Raw genomic sequence first — 27,230 nt, forward strand, 5'->3', positions numbered from 1 at the left:
CAAGCTTGTGCTTTCTCTTCATTTGAATACGTACCCAGAAGCAGAATTGTTGGATCCTATGGTAACTCCCTTTTTTAATGTTTAGAGAAACCACTAAACTGTTTTCCGTGGCAGCTGTACCACTTTACATTTCCACCAGCAGTACACAGGGTTCCCATTCCTCCACATCCTCACCAACACTTGTTATTATTTTTTTCTTTTTTTACAATAGTTATCCTAATGGGTATGAGGTAGTATCTCATTGTGTGTTTTTTTTTGTTTTTTGTTTTTTGTTTTTTTTGAGACAGAGTCTTGCTCTGTCGCCCTGGCTGGAGTGCAGTGATGAGATCTTGGCTCACTACAAGCTCCGCCTCCTGGTTTCACACCATTCTCCTGCCTTAGCCTCCCCAGTAGCTGGGACTACAGGTGCCCATGACCATGCCCAGCTTGTAGTTTTAGTAGTGACAGGGTTTCACTGTGTTAGCCAGGATGATCTCCATCTCCCGACCTCATTTCCATAATGATTAGTGATGTTGAGCATCTTTTCATGTGTACAATCCCTTTTTAAGAATATAAATTTATCTTTTTTTTTTGGTGGGTGGGGATGGATATTGCTTTGCTAGTGTCAGTATTTTAAAAGCAGCTATGAAAATGCTCAGCTGTCTGTGGAGGCGACCTGCTGGAGGGAATTTGGAGACTTTTCTGTTCATCTTTTCCCTACTTATTGCTTTCCTTTATTAAATGTAGAGAAAAGTGAAGGCCCTGGTTGCCAAGCCCTACCCATTGGACGTCCTGTCCTCATGCCTTCTCCCTGTGCCAGTGAGCTCTCCCCTCCACATTAGCCCCTGCCACAGCGCATAGAGGACAAGACCCTAGACCCTGGCAGCCCTTGGCTGTCATTCGCACAGTTGGTGGTGATGGTGAACACTGAGCCGAATCTCCAAGCCCCGTGTGAGGACAGGGGACTGATGCTAAAAGGAGCAAAGGACTGAGCATCTCTCACTCGCTAAAGTGAGTATAAAAATTAGAACAAAAATAAGAACCCGAAAACAATACAAAATGTGAAAGAAACTAAATAAAAATGTGTGAAAAATAGAATGTCAGCTGGATGAGGACAAAAATAAAATGACTGGAAAAATAGTCCAAGTAAATACTGCTGATTGTCGTCAGAAAGCCATTGAATTGGAGATCACTGAGGCAGCCTGTGCATTTCAATCTTTTGAAACTGTAGCCCAGGTGCTGGAAAAGTCTATTCTGGGAGGGAAGACATCACCACGAATGGGACTGAGCTTCATAGATCTGTGTGCCAGATTTACAGGTCTTCTGTGGGGTGCTGGGGCTCAGTCTTTTTGTGTAGATGACATCATTTTTTTAAGATTGTGCCTTCTCACAAACACACCCGCTGCCAACAGAATTATTACTCTAAGGGTGAGAAGGCTGGACTGAAGCCCCCAGCTCTCACTAATACCAGCATTTAAATGTCATCTACCTAGCAGAGGCTGTACAGTTATGGTGGTGGCGAGCATAGACTTGGTATCCAGGGAAGCATGGACTGAAGATCCAGGTTTTCCATTCACTATAAGTGCAATGTTGTGTGACACATTTAGCCTTGCTAAACATTGGTACTCTAATCTACACGCTGAAGAGAATGCCTTATGGATAGTTGTTATGTTTCTATGTGATAAATGATATAAATCACCTCACTCAGGTCCTGGAACATAGTACGTACTTGATAAGTGGTAGGTGGTGGTGTTATCATAATCATAATCTCATACAGCAGATTAGGAGATTGAAAAGAGGTAAACAAGGGAATACGAGGACAGTGGACAATCAAAAATATGAGGCCAAGTGGCCTTGGGATACTGCATAATTAATTGTGGTATGTTTGTTTTGAATCTGGGTACTTCATTTACTTCATTGATTCCTTATTAATTAAAATAGTTTTGTTGTGCTAGTTGGCAGTTATTGTTGATTTTGTTGACTGTTTTAAGCATACAATTACGTTACTATCTGCAAATAGTGATATAATTTTCACCTTCTAGAATGGACACTTCTTATTTCAGTTTCAAATAGTATTGCATTGGATGGAAGAGTTGCTTCAGGGAACATGATAGTCACCTGGGGAGTTTGCTGACAAGAGAACCTATTTCAAAAATGGTTCAATTTGATACTGTAAAAACTATTCTAGGAATAGAAAAAGATGGAAATCTTTTTCATTTCTGACTTGTTTTATGGATTCTTTTATGCTTTCTATTTTTTAATCTTTTGATCATTTCACTTTCATTATTTTAGCATATATATTTCTGCAGCTATTTTTACCTCCAAGTTTTTCTAAACCTCCTCCTGTAAACTACATTTTTCTGGTTAAAATAATGAAAGGTTTTTGATTTCATCTATATCAGATGCCCTTCTCACTGGCTTATCCTCATATTTCTTAGCCTTTGATGATGTAATCCGTGGTTTGAAACTGAGATTATTGTTGTTGTAGTCCTATTAAAACATGCGAGTGGTCTAGTCTCAAAAGCTTTGGATCAAAAGAAGATATCCCACCAAAGAAGAGTAAATTTAAAAATAACCACATTTTTTATATATCCATCTCAAACACCGCATTGGGGCTGTAGAGATTACAACAAATACTCTAAAAAACCTTATTTTCTCTCTTATCTGCTTTCTTCTATCCATCAGCTTCTCCAATACTTTCTTTAAATATTTATATTCCCATTCCCAACCTTTGTATCTCTTGTCCTTCTCTGTTTTCCTTTGATTTGGTGTTACACCTATCATCCCCTACCTCCCCCAAAAAGCCCAGCCTAACAATGCAAGAAGATTCTTGGAAGGGAGAGGGAGAAAGATTAAAACAAATGAGCATAACCAGAATTTGTATCACTGATTTACTCCTTTGTTTTTCTGGAATACATTCTTGTTTTTGTTCTATTAAAGCAGTACAACCTAAGTCAAGTTTCTTTGTATTTGCATATTTGAAAGTATATCTTTAAGCCTTTACTTAAAGCCTTTACAGCAACTGAGATAAGAAACTGGCACCAGCAGGAAATTGTAGAAATTCTGTTCATTTTTCCTGGAAGTTTTTAGGACTGTTTCTTTATCTTTGATATTCTGAGATTTCTCTCTCATTTTGCTGGTACTTGTTGGCAGAATATTCTGTGGTTATGAGATGTTTTCTGGTATTATATCTTGGATTATTTTCTCCACATTTTGTCTAGTCTTTCTTTCTGGGTCTATTTGGAGGATGCAGTTTGGAGGAATCCTTCCTGTTCCCCCATCACTCTTGGACCACCCAGGTGGCACCCTGGAGAGGAGATGATCAGAGTACTTGGCTTACTCCTGTTTTTTCATGTGTTGGGGGATGTATTCTCTTCCTCGGTCTACTTTTCTGTTTCTTTTCCATTCTCATCACCAGAGTGGCAAAACCTTAAAAATCCAAAAATCTAGGTTTTCAATTAGGGGCAATTCTAGCAATTGCCCCTTGCCCAGGGGATGCCTAGCATTATCTAGAGACAGTTTTGATTGTCACACTGTGTGTATGTGTTGGGGGTGGGGGGACGTGCTATTGACATATAGCCAGTGATGCCACTAAGATACACAACACCAATCAAGAACTCTCTGGTCCTGAATGTCGATAGTGCTGAGGTTGAGTAACCTGCTGTGGAGGACTGAGATATGGTAAAATCCTGGAGGATGCAGGCTAAGAAGGCTGCTGCCTGGCTTTAGTTTCTAAACTACAGAAATGAAAGAAAATGTGTGCCTCCCGTGTAGCCAGCCTGATTTACTGGGGTCAGAGACCTGAAGAGGAACCACTTCCAGGGGTAGCTCTTGCATCTCCCTTTCCAGAAAACTGCCTGAGCTGGAGAAGTTGGGTGACAATATAGGCATCCTGAGTTCCAGAACTCTCTTTCAATCTTTAGTTTGGGACAATTGATAAGTGCAATAAATGTTTACTTCTCACCTCTGTGCTTAACTTGTGGATACAGCAATCACTGGAAAGGATGTGGTTTTTTCCTGCAGAGTGTGGAGTTGAGTGGGGAAGAGAGGTAATAATATAGATAAGAATCACTGCATTGTGTGTGACAATGGGAGGTTATAGAGGCTCATGAGGGCCTGTGGCAAGGAGACTGAAAGTCATCCAGGGGCACAGGGAGGAGGATGGCTCGCTGAAGGAGTGGTGTTTAAGGAGGATCTGGAGAACAGCTCAGCAGAAGGACTGTGTCCAGGCAGAGGGAAGAGGATGTGCAGAGGCTCAAAAACAAGGGAGGGCATCAGCACGAAGAGGAATGGAGGAATTGCAGCATGGCTGGAGCATTGACATGAGAAGAAGGGGTGGTTCAACGGCTGAGGCTGGAAGGATGATGTCCTAGACGGCGGAGGGCTGGTGAGGTCGGTGGGTATGGCAGATAATTCAGTGTCCACTGGACTTGGTCACACCATCTAGATATCTGGTCACACACCAGCCTAGGTGTGGCTGAGATGGCATTTTTTAGATGAGATTAACATTTAAATTAGTTGACTTAGAGTAAAGGGGATTGCCCTCTATAAGGTGGGCCTCACCCAGTCAGGTGAAGGTAGGTCTCCCCAGGGGAAGTCAGGCTTCAGCTGCAGGTGGCTTTTGGGTGCAAGCTGCAGCTCTTCCCTGGCCTCCAGCCAGCTTGCCTGCCTTGCAGATTTTGAACTTGCCAACCTCTACAATCACATGAACCAATCCTGAAAATATCCATCTCTGTCTATGCATGTACACGTACACACACACACACACACACACACTGGAGAGCTCTCATGCATGCATTCGGCCACCCCAGTGAGAAGGAGGGTTGGTTCCCGAAAGGCAGGAGTCGGGGAGTGGAGGGTGATGACCTGACCCAGTAATTTGGAGTGAGGCGAGCAGTCATCCCTCACCCAGTACAGGGGCTGTGAGGGAGTGGGCAGCAGGGGAGACAGATGCCTGGCAGAAAGCCAGCACAGAGAGCCCAGCAGGAGGAAGGGGAATGATGGGTGGAGCGGGGACACACCTGCTGGAGGTGCTCAGGAGACCAGAAGTGAGGACAGCAGACACTGCCACCAGCATCCTGGGATCACACATCTGTCTTGACTGCTCAGGGTTTTGTGTGATGTGGGCAGGAAACCTGCCTTTCAGGGAATGGGTGGGATGTGGTGTCTTGATGTCCAGGGGACTGAAGTGTGGGAGGCAAAGCCCTGGGGGGTCTCGCATGGTCTCGTCGGCTCAAAGCAGAACTGACAACCCCATTTGCCTGATGGGGAAACTGAGGCCCAGAGGGATGATGTGGTGTGTGGGGGGCCACAGGGCAGCAGCTCCCATGGAGACCAGGAGCCCTGATGCCCCAGCTCACACTCTTGGCCTTCCCATGTGGGATTCTGCCACAACCAGCGGGGAGAGAAGGAGAAGCAGCTCGATTTACAGAGAGGACGTGGCTGGGGGCCAGGTGGGTGCCAGGTGGGTGCCAGCCCCACAGCCTGACCTTGTCTCTGTGTTTGGAGATGATGGGGAAGTCTCTGATCATCGTTCATATCTGATCATATTCCAATTTCTATCTCTAAAACCAAACCTTGTATTGCCTCATGAGAAATTCTAACTCTGGAAAGACTGACACTAGTCTCTGAATTAATGATGGAAACAGGGCCATGATGAGGCATTCCAGGTGGGTGTGGTCACCTGGAATGCCTGGTGCTACCAACTCCTCTTGCACTTGGGGTGGTGCTCTGCTGGCTGGGGCTGGAGTGACCTGTGGCTGTTCCAATGGCTCGAAGAGGCCTCCTTCCCACTCCCTGCCTTCCCCTGTGCAGCCTCAGAAGGCACCTTGAGGTACACCTGCCAGGCGCTACTCGCTGCTCCAGGCCTTGTGCACAGGAAGAGGAGTGCAGTGGAGACTCCCCGGCCTTCACGGCCCTGTGACGTGTTCTGGGGTTGCCAGCACAAAATGTATCACAAGGGCTGCATTGTCTCTGGGTTGTGGCATGATGGTTGTTGGCACTGTACTCTCCCCAGTTGAATAATAAGTTCTCTGAGAACAATGAAGTACGCCCTTTATGCATTTTTTTTATTAAATCCTTCTAATGCTTAGCATGGTACCTTGGGTTTAATTGGCACTTAAGAAACTTTGAGCACTGGTGATTCATGACGCTGACCCACGGGTGGCAGGGACTGGTGTGAGGGGTGTCTTTTGCCCTCCACCCAAGTGGTTACTCTTTGATAATTATTGGGTGTGCTCCTGTCCATCAGGAAGAGTCCCTTGTTCTTGGAACGTCAGGTCCCTCCCTTACTCATCAGACTTGAGGGGCTCCCGTTGCCCCGGCATGGCTTCCTGCATTCCTGCCCTGGGCAAGTGCAGGTGTGCCTCCCTCGGCATGCTGAGGCCAGTCTCAGTGCCCTCAGCCGCTTCCTTCCTCCCAGCTCAGGGTGTTCCAGGTTCCTGCTACGTGTGTCCTTGGCCCCCTCCCCGCACTGACAGGAAGGCCCTCCCCTCTCTATTCCACAGCAGCTTTCACTCTTCTCCCATCTCCCAGCTTTAACTGTCCCAACTTTCACTCTGTTCCCAGCAGAGCACGCACATCCCATGTCACAGTATATGTCTCTCCTATTACTGAAATGATTATGCTTTCTTAATCTCCCAGCTAGTTAATTCCATGAGCCCAGGGACGTCCTTCTCATCTCGTCTGCTCCATATTCCTGCACATAGCAGATGTTCCTGGCCAGTTGGGTTTGATGGGCTATTTTGAGAGTAGATGTGGCTTCTCGGGACTCCACCCTGGCTACGGCTAGTGCAAATGCTGGACGTTGTCATAGGCCAGGGACACTGGAAGGCATTCTTGCTCTGTGGCTCAGTTTGAGGCTTGCGTTTGGTGTCTGGCCATTTAAGAAGGAAATAGTTGGGAATCTTTGATGGATCCTGGCCTGACAAAAACCTGGATATTTATGGAATATTTACATCATTCTGGACAGTTTATTATAGACATGTATCTGTTCTATCATCTGTTAAATGAGAAAATGACATGAACATGTGAGTTGGAGAGGCCTCAGAGGAGATGAATAGTGAATGAACGCAACCATACAGAAACATCTCAGTTCAGGGTGGCTGAAAAGGAAAATTTGTCTTTGTGCCTCAGGCCTTCACTGTCTGTACAGAATTTCTCCATTCCTGAAACCTTTTATTCTTGTAACTTTTCTATGAAGAAAAAAGTGTGTCTCAAAATCTCCAGTTAAGTTCTTTCTCTCTCTCTCTCTCTCTCTCACACACACACACACACCACACGTAGTAACTGATAGCAAATGCTCAAAAATGGCCCCTCTGTAACTTTTATGATTCCTCGGAAGTGAGACACGGAGATGGCAGGAGAGACCCTGTTGTGTGGGTGCCCTGGATGCCATGGCCAAGTGTTTGCTCAGAATCGGCTGGAGGTGGACAGTTGAGTGTGGGAGGCTCTTTGTGAAGGTGTGACTATCCTCACAAACCCTACTCAGCCTTTTTATTCTGTGAATTGGATTTGAAAGAGAGAGGACGGCTCTCTATGGCCCAGAAGAACTAATTTAATTTCTCTGTGTGTCTACTTAACAGGCATGGGTAATATCCCGGTCGTTTGTCTAGAAAGGACAGAAGCCAGCAAGCTCCTTTTGTACATTCCGCCTGCATCCCAGACGCTAACTAACCCGTATGCAAACAGAAAGAACCCTTCCTATTGTTGCATCAGAAACAACAAAGGTCTCCGCCAGCAGCCAGCCAGCAATAGACCCAGAAGTCACTTGGATTCTGTGTTTTCTGGCACAAAACCCAATGCCACACACTCAGGCTTTGTTCTCTGTGCTTCATTTCCAGAATGTTTTGTGTCTCAGCAACAATCGGGCATTCAGTGGTCCATGAGCCATGTTGCCAATCTGTTACTCCATCTTTGATTTTTAAAATGTGCAGTAGTTTTCCAAAGATCAATATCTGACATTAGTTGCCTTGTGCAGTGGCCAAAAAATGATAGGGCTCTGACCTTGAAGAATTTGGGACTGGTTTTTCCTGGGGACATGTCTTAGGACAACATCTGAGAGAAGTAATCTTTCTTCTCCAACCCTCCTCCAATGTGCTCTCCTCCAAATGGCACTGCCTGGGTTTCATTGATTCAGTGATTGAATCTTTCCTGAGCAGCCATGTGCCGGGTGCTGTGCTGGGTTTGGGAACTTAAGGCTCTGCAAGGGAGCAACAGAATGAGGTGATATTTAAAGCAAGTGCCATCCACGCATGGCACCACAGCTGCCTCCTCTCTCCCGTTTTGTCCACTTCTCTTTTTGGGACATGGTTACTAGTTCCGTGATCTAATAACTACTGCTGCTGCCCTCTGTCTCAGCATGAAGACTGGTCAGATTTCCCAGGTCATGTCTCACTATTCCATACGTGACTGCTGGAGATACCTCATCAGTGTCCTATAAAGAGGACAGAATCCTCTTTGATAGGAGGTTGCATAAGCTGGCTTCTAAAGTCTAACGCTGATACGGTGTGATTATTTTTTCAAGCCACGTCAGGATAGAAAAATAGGTATATCAAGTGCTTAGCATAATTCTTAGAGCATTCCCCATGCCCCCTAAAGCAGTATTGTTATAATCATCACACACAAAAAATTTCAGTGATTTCTCTCTTCCCTTTCATTGTCCTAGAGCCTATTCTCTGATTTCCAACCTCCTCCTTAGAAACTCCAAAAGAAAAGGGGTCTTCTCTTAGCTGGCATCTCCCACCGTGTATTAGACAAAATTGGCAGTCAAATATTAATTGAACATAGGCCTTGTACACCACACAGAACTAGCAGATAATATTAGGGAAGTGTGTTGTGCCATACACTGTAGGAAGCTGGGAGGCCTGAGGAAGAAAGCGCTACACCTGGGAACACATGCAAGGTTGTGTTCATGGATCCATTGCGCTGTGCTGGGCCCCTTCTAAGGCCTTTCATTAAAGCCATTTCTGTGCCAGGACAAGCAGGTAGGAGGAGGGTACCGGTGATACTTTCAGACTTGGTCCGACAGTGAACACCGCTGCCTTGGAGAGTGTGAGTGTGAGAGGCTCTCTCAGTGCATGGCTGTTTCCCCAGGGGTAAGATGGGGTGAAGCCCTCACCACAGCTGGCAGCCACCGACACATGGCTGCATCCCAGTACAGTTCCCTCCTGACATGGTTTGGCTTTGTGTCCCCACCTGATCTCATGTTGAATTGTAATTTCCAGTGTGGATGGAGGGACCTGGTAGGTGATTAGATCGGGGGGTAGATTTCCCCCTTGCTGTCCTTGTGATGAAGTTCTCATGAGATCTGCTTGTTTGAAAGTGTGTAGCACCTCTCCCTTCTCTCTGTCTCTCCTGCTCTACCTTGTGAAGATGTGCTCACTTCCCCTTCGCCTTCCACCATGATCGGAAGTTTCCCCAGGCTTCCCTAGTCATGCTTCCTGTCCAGTCCGTGGAACTGTGAGTCAATTGAATTTCTTTGTATCATAAGTTACACAGTCTCAGATAGTTCTTTATAGCAATTGAAGATCAGACTAATACACCTCCCCATTCTCCACCCTTCTAAACCTTATTGCAATGTCAATATTCACTAACATTTTTAAAGATTCCTACAATGAAGAAATTAATGTCCTTAACTTTATATTAAAAAGAAAAAAACCCCTCAGAATATAGAGTTTCTCTGCTGCTTTCTGTCCAGGCATGGAATAGAAATTCACGTGCATGAGTGTTTTCTCTGCATGTAAATGACAGGCTGGTGTTTCTATTAGAAAATACCATTTCAGACCAACTGTCTATCTGGGAAGAACTGTCCATGAACATGCTGCTACATCTGGTGAACCCATTTACAGTTGTGGAAAAGCCACAGTGAAATCTGTGGAATAGAAGTTTCGTGATTTGTAGTAAGACCAGATCTGCAACCTACGAACTTTGAAATAAATTCTTTAGGACCAATAATATCAGAAAAGTAAGATGTTCTAACTTGTCAAAAGTATTTTTTTTTAAAGACAGCTTTTTTTGAGGCTTAATTGACACAATAAACTGTTCATCTTTAAAGTGTATAATTTGATGTTTTGATAAATGTATAGAAATGAGAAACCATCAACACAATGAAAAGAACAAATGGATTTCTCACTCTTAAAAGTTTTCTTATTTCATTTTGTAAGCTGTCTCACTCTCTTGTCCCATCAAATATGCTATATTAGTTTATATTTTCTAGAGCTTTATAAAATGGAATAAAATGGTATATACACCTTTTAGCCTGGCTTCTTTCATTCAGAGTCCAGTGGGATTGTCAAAAACAGCTACTGGAACTAATCAGTGAGTTTAGCAGGGTTGCAGGATATAAGTTGTATAAGGATATACACAAAAATATATCAAATTTCTAGGTACTAGAAACACACATACAAACAAAAAGTACTATTTGTGATAGTAGCAAATAATATAAAGTATTTAGAAATATATTCAACAAAAATATGTAAGACATTCACTGCAAACTATAAAATGTTGCTGAGAGAAATTAAAGAAACTCTAAACAGATGTAGAGATATACCATGTTCATGGATCAGAAAATGTGATAGTCTTAAGATGTGTTCTCCCCATATTTATCTGAAGATTCAACATGATACCAATTAAAATTCAAGCGGGCTTTTTTTGGTATAAATTGATGAGGTGATTATGGAAATTATATGGAACTACCAAGGACCTAAAATAGCCAAAACAATTTTGAGAAAGAGAAACAAATTTGAAAGACGTACACTTTCTATTTTATGATTTATTATAAAGTTATGGAGATTAAAACAATGTGATTTTGGTATACAGAGAGAGACAGACAATTAAGGAAGGGAATAGAGAGCACATAAATAGAATCACACATATGGATAATTGATTTTTGAAAAAGGTACAAAGGCAATGCAGTAGAGAAAGAATAGTCTTTTAAATAAATCATTCCAGAAAAATTGGATATCCATTTACAAAATGGAATTCATACCTCACACCACAAGCAAAGGTGTGCTCAAAATAGATTTCACTTATAAATGTAAAGCCTAAAACTATAACACTTCAAAAAGTAAACATAAGATAAAATCTTTATGACCCTGGATTAGGTAAGATTTCTCAGGCACATTACAAAAAACACAATTATAAAATAAAAAATTTGACAAATTAGGCTTCATAAAAGTTAAGAACATCAGTTTTTCAAAAGATGTTTTTTGGAGAATGAAAAGTCGGCACAGACTGGGAGAAAACCATGCATCTAATAAAGAACGTGTATTTAGAATATAGAAGAGACCCTTACAGAAGATCTGCAGATGAGAAACTGGTAGTTTCCTAAGTGGTTAAACATACACCTACCATAAGGTTACCATTCTCCCTGTGGGTATTTACTCCAAAACAACAACAACAACAACAAACCCTTGTATGTCCAAACAAAGACTCGTGCATGGATGCTTAGCATTTTTTTTTTCTTTTTTTTTATGACGAAGTTTCGCTCTCATCACCCAGGCTGGAGTGCAATGGTGTGATCTCTGCTCACTGCAACCTCTGCCTCCTGGGTTCAAGCAATTCTCCTGCCTCAGCCTCCTGAGTAGCTGAGATTACAGGTGCCCACCACCATGCCTGGCTAAGTTTTGTATTTTTAGTAGAGGTGGGGTTTCACCATGTTGACCGGGCTGGTCTTGAACTCCTGTCCTCAGGTGATCTACCTGCCTCAGCCTCCCAAAGTGCTGGGATTACAGATGTGGGCAACCACACCCAGCCAAATGCTCAGCATTTGTAATAGCCCAAAGTGAAACAATCCAAGCCCCCCGTCAACAGGCAACTGGCTAAACAAATGGTGACATATTTGTACTGATGTAGGTTGGATATTTGTCCCCTCCAAAGCTTATGTTGAAATGTAATCTTCAATGTTGGAGGTGGGTCCTACTGGGAAATGTTTGGGTCATTGTTGTGGATCACTTATGAGTGGCTTGGTGCCCTTCCCATGGTAATGAATGAGTTCTCACTCTATTAGTTCACAGGAGAGCTGGTTGTTAAAAGGAGTCTGTAACCTCCTTTCCTGTCTCTCATGCTCCCTCTTTTGCCATGTGACACACCTGCTCCCTCTTTACCTTCCGCCATGATTGGAAGCTTCCTAAGGCCTCCTCAAGAAGCCGGGGAGATGCTGGTGCCAAGCTTGTGCAGCCTGCGGTACTGTGAACCAATTACACCTGTTTTCTTCATAAATTACCCAGCCTCAGGTATTCCTTTACAGCAACACAAAACAGACTAATACATGTACAATAGAATATTACTTGAGAATGTAAAGGAATAAATATTGATACTTACAACAACTCGGGTGAATTTCAAAATAATCATGCTGTGCAAAAGAAGCCAGGCAAAAGGATGCATCCTTTATTGTTTCCTTTATATAAAATTCTAGAAAATGTAAACTAATCTACAGTGACAGAAAGTAGGGCAGGGGTGTATAGGAAGCAGGGAGGGAAGGATGATAAAGGAGCATTAGGAAGCTTTGGGCTGATGGACGTGTTCAGTATCTTGATTGTGGTGATGGTTTCATAGGCATATGTTTATGTCAAACCTCAAGTCACACAATTTAAATAAATGCCATTTATTGTATGCCAATTCTATTTCAATAAAAATATATTCTTCCATTTCCCCCAGAAAAACTATAGAGAAATGCCTCAGGCAGAAGCTTAGTGAGACAATGTATTGAATGCATCTGGTGCAGGGCTGGTGTATCAGGTGCACTCAATAGAGGGTACTTTTCTTTCCCTTTCCTTCACCCCATCACAATTTTCAGATTACTGTGCACCCCGCACAGAAACTTGTAGTTTCTCCTGTACAGATTGTGGCCGGGCAGAAAGGCACTCATGTTTTGATCCTCAAAGCTCGTGCAATACTATTCGTCTGAGGCTGAAACTTGCCAGTGCTTTCACAGTATTTGGAGCAAGGCACGATTATCAGAAGCACATGTAGTTCAGTGTTGACTTTTCATTTTTTTGAAATGCATCTGGGTTTAAAAAATGTAGTTATATGATTGAGCTTCTGCATGGAGGCCATCTTGATCCAGGAAGCATTTATTGAGGGCCCTCCGAGGTGTTTCTGATGGTAGAAAAGGCAGTTAAATGAGTTACAGAAACGACCCAGCATGGCCAACACCCCCTTGTTCAGCTGTTGGCAGTTCCATTCTTCGCCGCCTCCTTCCTGGTGGGCTCTGGATGAGCCGCTGCCATGTACACTCTTTTATGCTGTTGTCTTTCCCTTTATCGCTGTCACCGTGTGTGTGTCTCAGCAGTGTCGTGCCTAAGTGTGTTGTGACGTCTCCACTTCCATCCATTTCCGTGGGGGCTTCCTTCATTTCCGGTGCCGAGAGGCACCACGTGCCTGCAGGTGAGCTGCGCCAAGGGAGGCTCTGGAATGTCAGGCACCAGCCTTTGAACCTACATGCAAGAAATAGTGAAATAATTTGATTTCCTCTCAAGAGGGGAATACAGGATGCAAAATAGAGACCTTTGTGTATGGGAGCCTTTGATGAGACTTGTGCCTGGAGGCCTTCCTTTCAATGGTGACCACAACATGGGCAAGGCCTCCCATGCAGAACCTCCAGCGAGTGTGGAAGAAGCCACCCAGGGAGCTTCTGCCATACGGTGAGGGGGACCCACAGGAGGGAGCCATGCCTCTTGAGAGCAGGCTTCATCCTGGATGTTGGCCTGGGGTGTCTGGCACACGCTGCCATTCCCCCATCCCCACCAGCCTGGCGCTGGGGTGCAGCAAATGATTTTCAGATTACTGTACATGTGTAAGTACGTGCGACTTACAAATTCATCGTGGATTCCACCAAGCAATAAACAAAGGGATATTGTCCCCTGAGCTCACAAATGAAAAGTCAACAGTTTAAGCCTCAGTTGATGTCCTGCTTGTCTACCCCCAGTGACCCTGGTTTCATGGCGCAGAAAGGGCTCTTGCCTCTGTCTCTGTGTAACTGCTGACTGTACCTTGAAGCTCACCCTTTATCAGAGATAGATGCTATCAATCCAAGTCAGTATCAGGACAATTCTCCACTGATGCATGGAGTTAATCTACCGTTGTATGAGCTCCCAGGAAGCTCTTAACTCCAGGGAAAGCAGAGAGATGGAGAGCTTATTCCATAAAATTTTTGTTAGACTTCCTCTCATTCTTTTCTTTGAAGCATCTACACAACTTGCAGAGACCCTGAATTAGTGTTTTTGGGATTATGTATGTGTATTGAAGACAGCAATTTAACTCTGAGTGTACCCTCCTAATATTCATGGAAACCGATTCTAATTACACTCCTATCTCTTGGGTTAACGACTTCTAACTAGTGCCTTCAGTCCCTGCCCTTTCCCGATTGGCGCCGTGAAGCCTCCTTGCAGCACCTGCGGGGAGGTAGGGTGCTGTGCTCTTCTTTCACAGGGAGCTCCCTGGCTGCTGTAGTGACCGCCGTTCCTCATCTAAATACTCACAGCGGGAGCTTTTCAATTTCCTTCCATTGCGTGTTTTTGGCAGTTCTCAAGACGAGGTCTATGGGGCATTGGTGACCTTCAGGGGTCCTTTGGTGTTCATGGCTCAGAACGCAGGGGAGCAGCACCAGGGCTGGCTATCTCCTGACGGAGGCTGGGTGTGCCGTAACCAGGTCTTTCTCTTTTCTCTATTTCTGAGTGTTTGACTTTGCTGAGCCTGGAGGCATGGCCCCTCCTGGGGTCGGCCAGTTCCTCGATAGTGAGCACCTCACCTGTGCGCGTGCCTGTCACATGCAAACCTAGGTCCAGAGCCCACGCCCCACCACCTCCTCCTCTGGGCACTCACATGGCTCACACTGCAGTAGGCACTGTACCCCTGCCATGGTCACCCCGGGACAGGTACCAGACACTTAGGGGCAGCCCCAATTCCGCAGAGCCCGCTGTAATCACCCAGTGACTGGGACTGACAGCAGCCAGTCCTGAGCTTGTCCCATCCCGCCCAACCTTCCCACGAGGAAGGCTCCTGCCCCAGGTTTCAGGCCTGGCCCCAGCACCTGCCTTTGCCCAGGCTGCTCTGAGGGGGCGGTGGTGCTGGTCGCCTGGGACGCTTTCAGGACTCCAGGTTGCCAGCATCTCTTTCTAAGTGTGTCTGTTTAGCACAGGGCCTGGGGTCTGTGTAAGATGCAGTCAGCGGGGATGTTCTGGCTCCTGCTTTGACTCTGGTACCTGGGATCCAGGATCCTGAACGGCCTTTAAACGTGGAGGGTCTTTTTTTGTGCCTATCTTCCTAGCACCTAGCATTGAGTACCTATGAAATCTCAGAACCTCGGGGTTGGGGGTGGTTAGGCACCCTTTAGTCTCCCTCACTAGTTCTTGACTTCCCGTTGCCACAGCCAGAGCTGCCTCTAGGCCCCTTGGAGTCCCTGGTGCTCAGGGAGCCCCGGCTGTACCAGGTGCACAGAGAACGGGAAGCCGGCTCCACGGAGGCCGCCTGTCTGCCTTGCTGGGGTCTGCGCAGCGAAGACCCTCCCCGCGTTGACTGGGCCTCAGGGGGACAGTCTGGACAGAAAGTCTGCACAGGATGTGGGTGCGCCTCCCGGGCGGGGCAAGGCACCTGTCGGCCCCATCGGTTCACGGGCGACACGGCGCTGGGCCAGCCTCCTTGTTCAGCGTTGGCAGCTCTGTCCTTTGCCGCCTCCTTCCTGGGAATGTGGGTGTGTTTTGCTTCTGTGGATAAAGCTTCAGCGAACAGACTCGATTTAGGCTGCAGCCCCTTTCTCAGTCTCCCCTGTAAAGACCCAGGATGGCCAGTGAATCCCATGAGGGTCCTGGGTGGGAGGAGTGGGGTTGCGGGGAACCAGTAGGAACTAGGAAGGACACAGGTGGAAATGCCAGGGCTGTGGCCAGCCTGAGGCTGCAGACGCAGGGAACCTTTGGAGGCGTGACCTCCTGGGATTCATGTTATTTACCTGATACTTAAAGTTATCAACCAACTGTAAAAGTTATTTATATTTTATAGTCCAGATTTACATATCCTGTGCACATATGTGGCACCAAAAAAACCAAAAAAACGATTTTCAAATTTCACGGGTAAAAAAGCTTAGGTTCGTATAAGAAGTGATTGACAAAAAAGTTATAGGGAACAAGAAAAAGGGAAAACCATGTTTTCTGTTTTCACCTTGTGTTCCTTATGAAATAACTCATGAAGGCTTTAGAGGGAAAGGAGTGGAGAAGGGGTGTGTGTGGGGTGGGGAGAGAGAAAGAGAAGGGGAGAAAGGGGGGTAGAGAGCAAAGGAGGGAGAGAGAAGGAGAGGGGGAAGAAGGGGAGAGATAGGGAAACGGGGACAGGGGAAGAGAGAAGGGGAGAGAGAGGGAAAGAGCGGCAGGGAGAGGGGGAGAAGGGAAGAGAAGGAGGGACAGAAGAAAGGGAGAGAGAAGGGGAGGCAGGGGAAGGAGAAGAAGAGAGGAAGATTGGGGGAGAGGGGAAGAGAGAAGGGGAGAGAGAAGGAGAGAGGGAGAAGGAGAGGAAGAGAGGGAGAGAGAGAAGAGGGGAAGAGGGAGAGGTGGGGAGAGGAGGAGACAGAAGGAAAGAGGGGGAGGGAGAGGGGGAGGGAAAGGGAAAGAGGAGGAGGGAGAGAAAGAGAGAAAGGGGAAGAAGGGGAGAGAGGGAGAAGGAGAGGAAGAGAGTGAGAAGGAGAGGAGGAGAGGGGAAGAGAGGAAGAGAGAGTGGGGAAGAAGGGGAGAAAGGGGGGAAGAGAGAGTGAAGAGAGAAGGGGACGGGGGCGAGAAGGAGGATGGGTATGAGCGATATGATAAAGCTGACTTACGAGACGGGGTTCGGTATTAGGGAGGAGACCTGGTTGCTGGCCACACTGGACTGGTGCTGCTGTAAGGCTTTGTCTCAGGGCCTGGTTGCCTCCTGAGGCCCGTGCTGCTCAGGGTGGGGTGGGTCCCGGCGAGGGCTCTGGGGGCTCCTGTCTGGAGCAGATTTACTTTTCTTCACTGTGAGTGAAGGTGGTTTGCAGCTGCGCTTTTCCCTCTGCTTGGCAGACCATGCAGGAGTGTAAACCGCAGCTCAGGGGCGGGCAGGGCGAGGCCCCTCGGGTCAGCACGCCCCGAGCTCAGGCTCCAGCTTCGGCCTCTCCTATGAGGACCAGTGCAGGGATGGTTTCAGCCACAAGGCAAGGCACTGCTCAGGTTTTTTTTCCTGAAGAAACTGCTGGAAGCAATTGCTGGCCTTGGGACAAGTGCTGGCTCAATGGATTACGAACTTGTGAGGTCGTCGCCATCTAGTGAGGAGATGCTGGAACGTCCTGGGAGCTGCTGCAGACCTGGTGGGGCTGCTCTGGGTGACTTGCTGAGCCACGAAGCTGGTGCTGCTTTTATCGCATGCCCTTCACCACGGCAGAGATGAAGAGCTAGGACGAGCTATTGTCACCCTTCTAAGAATGTGTGTTATGAGACTCACCAGGCAGGTCTCTCCAGGTAGCTCCTTGCTTTTTTAGAAAGGGACATGCAGACACCTTTGAGCACAAGGAAGGCAATGCCAAGAAGGCACTGGTGATTGATGGGGCACGTGGCTGTGGAATCACTTCTGAAGAACACAGCACGGAGCGGCACTGCGGAGCCTGGCATGGGCCTGGTGAGCACTGTCAGGGTGGGTGAGCACTGTGCCTGGGCAGGTGAGGACTGTGCCTGGGTGAGTACTATGCCTGGGCAGGTGAGCACTGTGCCTGGGTGAGCAACGTGCCTAGGCAGGTAAGCACTGTACCTGTGTGAATACTGTGCCTGGGTGAGTACTGTGCCTGGGTGGGTGAGCACTGTGCCTAGGTGTGTACTGTGCCTGGGCAGGTGAGCACTGTGCCTGGGTGAGTACTGTGCCTGGGTAAGTACTGTGCCTGGGTGAGTACTGTGCCTGGGTGAGCACAGTGCCTGGGTGAGTACTCTGCCTGGGCGAGCACTGTGTCTGGGTGAGTACTGTGCCTGGGCGAGTACTGTGCCTGGGTGAGTACTGTGCTTGGGCGAGCTCTGTGCCTGGGTGAGCAACATGCCTAGGCAGGTGAGCACTGTGTCTGGGTGAGTACTGTGCCTGGGTGAGCACTGTGCCTGGGTAAGTACTGTGCCTGGGCAGGTGAGCACTGTGCCTGGGTGAGCAACGTGCCTAGGCAGGTGAGCACTGTACCTGTGTGAATACTGTGCCTGGGTGAGTACTGTGCCTGGGCGGGTGAGCACTGTGCCTAGGTGTGTACTGTGCCTGGGTGAGTACTGTACCTGTGTGAATACTGTGCCTGGGTGAGTACTGTGCCTGGGTGGGTGAGTACTGTGCCCGGGTGAGTACTGTGCCTGGGTGAGTACTGTGCCTGGGCAGGTGAGCACTGTGCTTGGGTGAGTACTGTGCCTGGGTGGGTGAGCACTGTGCCTAGGTGAGTACTGTGCCTGGGTGAGTACTGTACCTGTGTGAATACTGTGCCTGGGTGAGTACTGTGCCTGGGTGGGTGAGCACTGTGCCTAGGTGAGTACTGTGTCTGGGTGAGTACTGTGCCTGTGTGAATACTGTGCCTGGGTGAGTACTGTGCCTGGGTGGGTGAGCACTGTGCCTAGGTGTGTACTGTGCCTGGGTGAGTACTGTGCCTGGGTAAGTACTGTGTGGGTGAGCACTGTGCCTGAGTGAGTACTGTGCCTGGGTAAGCACTGTGCCTGGGTGAGTACTGTGCCCGGGTGAGCACTGTGTCTGGGTGAGCACTGTGTCTGGGGTGGCGAGTGCTGTGCCTGGGTGAGCCACATGCCTGGGTGGGTAAGTGCTGTTCCTGGGTGCTCAGGACCTGGACTTGGTCCTCCTGCACACTCGCCTGGGACTGGTAAACTGTGGACCTTGAGCAACAGTGGAGGAGAGGAAGCATCAAGTGTGCATCATGTCATTGTCAGAGAAGGTAGTGGCACCCAGAGGAGGAAAGCCGGGGGAAAATGTCACATCAAAGACAGACACAGGCTGTTTCCTCTGGGCTGAGTGTGGGCTCTTTAGAGGAAACCCCGCCCTGGAAAGGGCTTCCTCTCAGATAAGGGAGCCCCTCATGGCTGCAGGTGTGTCCTAAGCGGTGAAGCAGGTGCATTCCCAAGGAGCTGCAGAGCAGAGGTTCCGCACCGGTGCCCCAGTGAGTCAGGGCACAGACTGGGGCCTCGCTCCCCACCAGGCCCTGCACAACAGCCAGCAGAGGAGGGTTGGGAGCGGCGGGGGGAGGGCAGACTGGCCCCACCTCTTCGGGTCAGTGCCGGAGGACTGCTGCCCAGTGAGAAGGGTTAGCACAAGGGGACTGTGACCCTACACCTGGTGAAGGTGGTCGGTTGTATCTGTGGCTTTCACCACAATTTTAAAAAGGCCCTTGTTGGAATGGGATTGGAATGGGGAGGCCCACTTGCCTTGGACACTAAAATTGCCTTTGATATCAATTGCAGTTCACATACCTAGGCTCAGTTTTCTCACTGAGAAAGTGGGTGTCAAAGTTCTGTCCCAAGCACCTTGGAGCCAGTGACATGGACTGGACATGGACGCGAGGGACACATTCTCTGTCTGGAGCAGGATGCAAACTCCAGGTGTGGACGGAGGATGGCTGCTTTCCGAGTCTTGTCTGAGGAGTTTTCTCCCGGCTTGTTCCTCGCCTTTCCATACTCCTGTCTTCTCTGCCAGCCTGGAGATGTCAGGTCGGCACAATGCGGCATCTTGGAGAATTTGGAGTCTGTGAAATCTAGTCTAGAAAAGTTCTGGCTGAGCCTGTGTTGCGTCTACCCTTTGAATCAACCTCCAGGTAGAAAGACAGCAGCACAGCTCAAACTGAGAGAAGCCGCAGCGTTATGGGAGAAATGCAGCCATCGTCGGAACAAATGGCTTCCCCAGAGTGTCGCAAGGCATCTTCGAGTGTTGCCGTGTGCTCCTGGGAGCCACTGAGTCTGGGGCCAAATAAATAGCTACTTGTTTATAAGGGGCTTCCTCACCTGGCGGGGGGACCCCTTCCGGGGCGGGGTCTCTTCAAAAGAGTGCCTGCTCGGCCCAAGGAAGCAGCCTGCATCTTTCTTTAATGTGACATTTTCTCCTGACTTTCCTAGACTGCTGCCACCTTTGGGAACTGTCTGGATTCAGTCCTTTATGAGCCCATTACAGCCTTGAAGCTCTGAAAGAACTAAGGCCACTTATGCGACATGTCCCAGGCTCTGCAGTTCAGTCTATTTACTTGCTGTCATTTTGATGAGTGTAGAATAAAACTATTAAATTCTGCTTTCATCTTTGGTTTTAGAATGTGCAAACTAAGCCAAGTATTATAGGCTAGCCGTGGTGGCTCATGCCTATAATCCTGGCACTTTGGGAGGCCAAGGCAGGTGGATAGTTTAAGCATTCAAGACCAGCCTGGCCAACATGCTGAAACCCTGTCTCTACTAAAAAAAAAAAAAAAAAAAAAAAAAAAAAAAAAAAAAAAAAAAATTAGCCAGGCATGGTGGCGGGCGCCTGTAATCCCAGCTACTCGGGAGGCTGAGGCAGGAGAATCACTTGAACCCAGGTGGTGGAGGTTGCAGTGAGCCGAGATCCCACCACTGCACTCCAGCTTGGGCAACACAGCGAGACTCCGTCTCAATTAAAAACAAACAAACAAACAAGAAAACCCCCAAAAGCTAATTGTTATAGAGTCCCAAATTTTTCCTTCTTCATTGCTTCCCAGTGTGCCAGTCAAGCAATGCTTTTAGCCTTTTGTTTACCAAAACTGAATTGGAGTGGATAGATATTTAAATGAGTGCGACAAGGCTGAACCCTTGTAGTTAGGGATGGCTGGATGGACACGGCTGTGTGTCATTGTAGATAAAATCTTTTAGGAAGGAAAAACTTGAAAGTAATTCTGGCAGATTTACTGTTGTCTGAAATGTGGCCGCATTTTTCTCTGGTTGGTAAAATAGAATAATTTTGCTGCTGGTGTGCAGGCGAAATATTCACCTGTCTAGTAGACTTGTAAAAACTGTGGTTTTAATGATTTTTAGTGAATTTATTTGTTATCTTCTCTCTGCTGCCTCTAGATTTTCCTATTATTCAAGGCCCAGTAATGGTGAATGGTGTATGGGGTGTGTGTGTGTATTTTAATCAAGTTTTAATGTAAGAATATATATGCTCAAATGAGAGAAGTTTTATCTACATTATCTTGTCTCTGTAAAAGCATGTTTTTATTTACTTACTTTTTTTTTTTTTTTGAGATGGAGTCTCGCTCTGTCGCCCAGGCTGGAGTGCAGTGGCCAGATCTCAGTTCACTGCAAGCTCTGCCTCCCGGGTTTACGCCATTCTCCTGCCTCAGCCTCCCGAGTAGCTGGGACTGCAGGCACCGCCACCTCACTCGGGTAGTTTTTTGTATTTTTTAGTAGAGATGGGGTTTCACCGTGTTAGCCAGGATGGTCTCGATCTCCTGACCTTGTGATCCTCCCATCTTGGCCTCCCAAAGTGCTGGGATTACAGGCTTGAGCCACCGCACCCAGCCTATTTACTTATTTTTAATAACTTTAACTTTTGTTTTAGATTCAGGAGGCATCTGTGCAGGTTTGTTACCTGGGTACGTTGTGTGATAGGTTTAGGAGAGGATCCTGTCACTTGTCACCTACATACTAGGCAGAGCACACAATAACTAGTGCTCCAGATCTTCCCTCCCTCCTTTAGTGGTCCCCAGTGTCTACTGTTGCCATCTTTATGACCACGAGTGCCCATCGTTTAGCTCCCTCTTACAAGTGAGAACATGTGGCATTTGGTTTTCTGTTCCTGTTCTCCTCTTAGGATGATGGTCCTCAGCTGCATTCATATTGCTGCAAAGGACGTGATTTCATTCTTTTTTATGGCTGCATAGTATTCCATGGTGTATATGTGCCACATTTTCTTTATTCAGTCTACTGTTGACGGACACTGAAGTTGATTCCATGTCTTTGCTACTGTCAATAGGGCTGCAGTGAATACATGTGTGCATATGTCTTATTGGTAGAACAGTTTATTTTCTTTTAGATATATACCCAGTAATGGAACTGCTGGGATGAATGGTCATTCTGTTTTAAGTACTTTGAGAAATCTCCAAACTGCTTTCCACAGTGACTGAACTAATTCACGTTCCCATCAACAGTGTATAATCATTCCCTTTCTCCACAGCCTCTCTAGTGCCTGTTTTATTTACTTTTTAATAATAGCCATTCTGACTGGAGTGAGATGGTATCTCATTGTGGTTTTCATTTGCATTTCTGTAATGATTAGTGATGTTGAGCATTTTTTCATATGTACGTTGGCTGCATGTATGTCTTTTTTTTTTTTTTGAGACGTCTCGCTCTGTCACCCAGGCTGGAGTGCAATGGCATGATCTTGGCTCAGATCTACCTCTACCTCCCAGGCTCAAGTGATTCTCCTGCCTCAGTTTCTCAAGTAGCTGGGATTACAGGCACCCACCACCATGCCTGGCTAATTTTCTTTTGTATTTTAGTAGAGACAGGGTTTCACCACGTTGGCCAGGCTTACCTCGAACTCCTGACCTCAAGTAGTCCACCTACCTCGCATGTCGTCTTTTAGGAAGTGTCTGTTCATGTCCTTTCCTAATTTTTTAGTGCAGTTATTTGTTTTTTGCTTGTTCAGTTGTTTAAGTTCCTTATAGATTCTGGATATTAGAGCTTTGTGGGATGCATAGTTTGTGGATATTTTCTCCCATTCTGTAGGTTGTCTGTTTACTCTGTTGGTAGTTTCTTTTGCTGTGTAGAAGCTTGCTACTTTAATTAGGTCCCCCTTATCAATTTTTGTTTTTGTTGAAGTTGCTTTTGAGGACTTAGTCATACATTCTTTCCCAAGGTTGAGATCCAGAATGGTGTTTTCTAGGTTTTCCTCTAGGATTCTTATGGTTTGAGGTCTTACATTTAAATATTTAATTCATCTTGAGTCAATTTTTGTATATGGTAAAACGTAGAGATTCAGTTTCATTCTTCTGCCTATGGCTAGCCAGCTAGCCTGGCACCATTTATTGAATGCGGTTCCCTTTTCTCATTGCCTATTTTTATTTACTTTGTCAAAGATGATATGGCTGTGGGTGTGCAGCTTTATTTCAGGGTTCTCTGTTCTGTTCTATTGGTCAGTATATCTGTTTTTATACCAGTACCATGCTGTTTTGTTTACTGTAGCCTTATAGCGTAGTTTGTGGTCATGTGATGTTTCCAGCCTTGTTCTTTTTGCTTATAATTGCTTTGGCTGTTCAGGCTTTTTTTGATTCCATATAAATTTTAGAGTAATTTTTCCTAATTCCTTGAAAAATGAGATTTGGAGCTTGATAGGAAGCATTGAATCTGCAGATTGCACTGGGCAGTGTGACCACATTAATGACATTAATTCTTTTGGTCCATGAGCATGGGAATTTTTTTCATTTGTTTGTGTCATCTATAATTTCTTTTAGCAGTGTTTTGTGGTTCTCCTTGTAGAGATCTTTCACCTCCCTGATTAGATGTATTCCTAGGCATTGTATTTTTGTGTGTGGCTATTGTAAATGGGATTGCATTCTTGATTTGGCTCTCAGCTTGAATGTTATTGGTGTACAGAAATGCTGCTGATTTTTGTACATTGATTTTGTATCCTGAAACTTCACCGAAGTTGTTCATCAGTTCCAGGAGCCTTTGGCAGCATCTTTAGGGTTTACTAGGCATAGAATCTCATAGTCAGCAAAGAGAGTTACTTTGACTTTTCTTTTCCTATTTGGATGCCTTTTATTTTTTTCTCTTGCCTGATTTCTCTGGCAAGGACTTCCAGTTAAACATCACACTTTTAAAACACAGAATAGTTGTGTTACAATAGCAAGTAATGAAACATGAGAACTAAAAGTCTTTCCCCAACCTGATTCCTCATAGGCACTCCTTCCCCAGGGCTAACTAATCCGTGTGACTTGTTCAAAATCCTTCCAACATGTCTGAATGAAGATTTGACCATAGATGCAGCTCTGGATGTGGATACAGATGGGCAATACACATGCATGCACATAAACACACGTGTGCTTCTCTTTTCTCACTTGCGGAGTATCATGCTCTATGTCCTTTCTAGCTCAGAGTGGACCCGATGTGGTCAGGAACAGTATCAGTGCTCTCTCAAGAGGAAAGGGGCTTGCTTGAAGTAATGTCCTCCCCTCCTTCCTCCTTTCATGCAGTAAACACTTAACTGAGTGATAATACTGGCTTTCTCCTCCGGGGGTGTGGCTGGAGTGTATGTTGTAAGTGGGGTGAGCGGGCGCCTGACCTGGGGTGCTGAGCAGGGGCTAGAATATGAGATGTCCCAACAGGAGAACTGCTGCAGAGCCATTCAGGGGACGTTGCTGGGGGAGGGAGGGTCCAGCCAGTGCCCGACAGGAGCTCCATGGTTTGCTCTGTGAGTGCTGGTGAGGGGCGGGCATGAGGCTGGGTGCAGGATGGGGACATCCTATGCTAAGGACAGCGGCCCCCACGAGGGCTGGGGCAGGTCAGACCTTTCCCAGCAGGTGTTCTAGATGGCTGCAGGAAAGAGAGGGCGGTGGCCTGGTGTGGGGCTGGAGAGACACAAAGACCAGGCTGTGGACCAAGTTATGGGGTCTAGATTGATCCTACGACCGAAGGGACACAGTTGATGAGCGGTGTGTGTGTGTGTGTGTGTGTGTGTGTGTGTGTGTGTGTGTGTGTGTGAGAGAGAGAGAGAGAGAGAGAGAGAGAGAGAGAGACAGATGGGACATGATCTATATTGTAGGCATCGCTTTGCCTGCAGTGTGGATGATGAACAAGTGAGTGGTGGGTGCCACGGGGGTCGGGAGGATGCGTAGTAGGAAGTGATGGGAGGTGGCTGGGACCAACATCTGGACTGGGGTGGCGTGGGGAGGAAGGAAGCAGGTAAGACATCAGAAGAGTTGAGGTGGGAACAGAGTCAAGGGTGTGCAGGGGGCCTGTGTGGTGGGCGTGCAGCGGCAGACGTGATGGGGAGGCATGCTTGGGAGCACAGGTGGGGTCTCTGACTCCTGGGACCCTGTGGCCTTTTCTCTGTGGCCTGTATGTGGCTGAGAGAGCTGCTCTGTGCCCACGTCCTCCTCGGCTCCCCCTGCGGTGCTGTTGGGGGTCCCACCACAGCCACAGGAGCAGCCTTTGCATCACCTCTTGGCCTAAGTGCTCGGAGACCCAGAGCCTGGTGCTGCCGGCCAGGACGGGGGCTCATGTTCCCAGGACCCTCACCGGCCAGCTGTGGGCCAGTCCAAACCCTTGGGCATGCTGAGCCCCTTTCTGTTCTTCTTGGAAGGTCCAGTTCGGAACCCACCGCTGTGCTCCGTTACGGTGTTCCTGGCTGCGATCTGCTTCAGGCTTACCGTGTCAGCAGTGTGCACAGATCTGGCGGCGTCCCCACTCCAGAAGTGCATTCGTGTGTAAAGCACTTAATCATTTAATGAAACACCAAGGTGCTGGCCATCCCGTGGCTGGCGTGGGCTGTGAGGTGCAGGTGAGGGCGAGTGACCACAATGCCTGCGAGATGCACCTGTGCTTTCTCACGAGCTGGCAGGGCTTTCCACTGTTCTATGTGTATGTCTATTTTCCCTTTTGAGAGGCTTTACTTTTTTCTCTCTTTTTAAAATTAAATAGCATGTTTGTGCAGTATTAAAGATGACGTCTCCTGGGGAGGGCTTTTGAGGAGGAGGAAGAGCAGTGAAGGCCCCAGTCGTTGCCCATTTATTTAGCCTGCCATCTGCCCTTGGGCGGAAAGTCCAGCTAGGGCTGCCCCTAGTGTCTGGCAGTGTGCTAAAGCTCCCAGCTTTCTGAGTTGATGTCCAGTTGTTAGAAGCCTCATCTTCCCTGAGGACTTTGAAGCCAGGCTGCCTGGGTGCAAATCCGTCTTCACTCACGGTGGTGTGACCCCTCCCACTGTATTGTCTGAAACGAGCATAGAATGATTTATGGTTTTTTTGCTTGTTTTTGAGACGGAGTCTTGCTCTGTGGCCAGGCTGGAGTGCAGTGGTGCGATCCTGGCTCACTGCAACCTCCGCCTCCCAGATTCAAGTGATTCTCCTGCCTCAGCCTCCCGAGTAGCTGGGATTACAGCACACGCCACTGTGCCCGGCTAATTTTTTTATTTTTATTTTATTTATTTATTTATTTTTTTTAGTAGAGACAGGGTTTCACCATATTGGTCAGGCTGGTCTTAAACTCCTGACCTCATGATCCGCCCGCCTCGGCCTCCCAAAGTGCTGGGATTACAGGCGTGAGCCACTGCACCTAGCCAGTTTGTGGTTTCTTTACAGGTAAGAGATTAACAGGGGATCCCAGAGCTTGGTCTTTTGGGGACCCCAGCTGCCTCTGGGCCAGTGCTGGTGTTGTTAAGGAGGGCACCGATGCTCAGAGCAAGGGCAGCTTCCCACAGCTGCACGGCCAGTCAGATGTACAGCGAGGTCCAAGGCCCAGCTCTGTGGACGCTCACCTCTTGAAGAGGCCAAAAACCAGGGCACCACCTTCCAGGCTCGTCCTGACCACTAGCCCACACCTGGTTATGGCAGGCGTCCCCACCAGGAGACTAGGACTGGCTTCTTATTCTGATTCCAGTTCTGCCATTTGAGCCTCAGTTTCTCCCTCCTTTAAGTGGGGAAGACAGTAGCAGGGCCAGTTGTGAGCAGATTGGGGCTGGAACAGGTTGGCCGCCTTCATTCTGTGCCACCTGAAAGGCAGGATTCCTGCTCCAGGGGGTTGGCGAAGCCACGTTGCACACTGAGGGGTGTCGCCTGAGACTTGGGCTCTGCTTTGGTGACATTCGGGAATCCGTGGAGATGTTGCCTCTGCCCTTGCAGCCAGCGTGCTTCCTGCCTGTCACAGCGTGTGGCTGGTGGCGTAGTGCGGCTGGTGACGTAGTGTGGCCGGTTGCGTAGTGTCCGTTTATTTAAGACCCACTCGTGCTGGCCCCGGCGCAAAGCACAGGCCACCTGTCTGTCTCAGTGCTTGAGACAAATAACAGTGGAGCAATGGGGGATAATCTCATCTTTACAGTCATGGAAGCAGGGTTCAGAGAGAGGAAGCAACTTGCCCAAAGTCAGGAAAGGGCCTGGTGGACTGACCACAACCCCGTGCCGTGAGCCTTGAACCATGGCTCCTGGCCAAGAGCCTGCGTCCACCTGTTTGACTCCAGCTGGAACTCCCAGATTTGACTCTCCTGCTCTTTTCTTCAGTCCCCTTTTAACAGTTTAGGGGAAGTTTAATTTCACATCTTTGGTGAGAAAATATACACATCTCTTCACACAT

At 47.4% G+C, this 27,230-nt stretch overlaps 1 protein-coding gene and 1 long non-coding RNA gene across 5 annotated transcripts in view; one reads left to right on the forward strand and one right to left on the reverse strand.

Annotated features, from left to right (window-relative positions):
- LOC102133047 (uncharacterized) overlaps positions 1-27,230 on the forward strand; it is a 697,922-nt gene that overhangs the window by 33,417 nt on the left and 637,275 nt on the right. The gene's annotated exons all lie outside the window — the stretch shown is intronic.
- On the reverse strand, positions 12,346-17,177 carry LOC141408954 (uncharacterized). Its single transcript, XR_012426776.1, has 2 exons — positions 16,784-17,177; positions 12,346-13,415 (listed from the first exon to the last, which is right to left on the reverse strand). It is a non-coding gene; the product is annotated as an uncharacterized lncRNA (long non-coding RNA).

Source organism: Macaca fascicularis, chromosome 17 (genome assembly GCF_037993035.2).
Source record: "Macaca fascicularis isolate 582-1 chromosome 17, T2T-MFA8v1.1".
Lineage (NCBI taxonomy): Eukaryota > Metazoa > Chordata > Mammalia > Primates > Cercopithecidae > Macaca > Macaca fascicularis.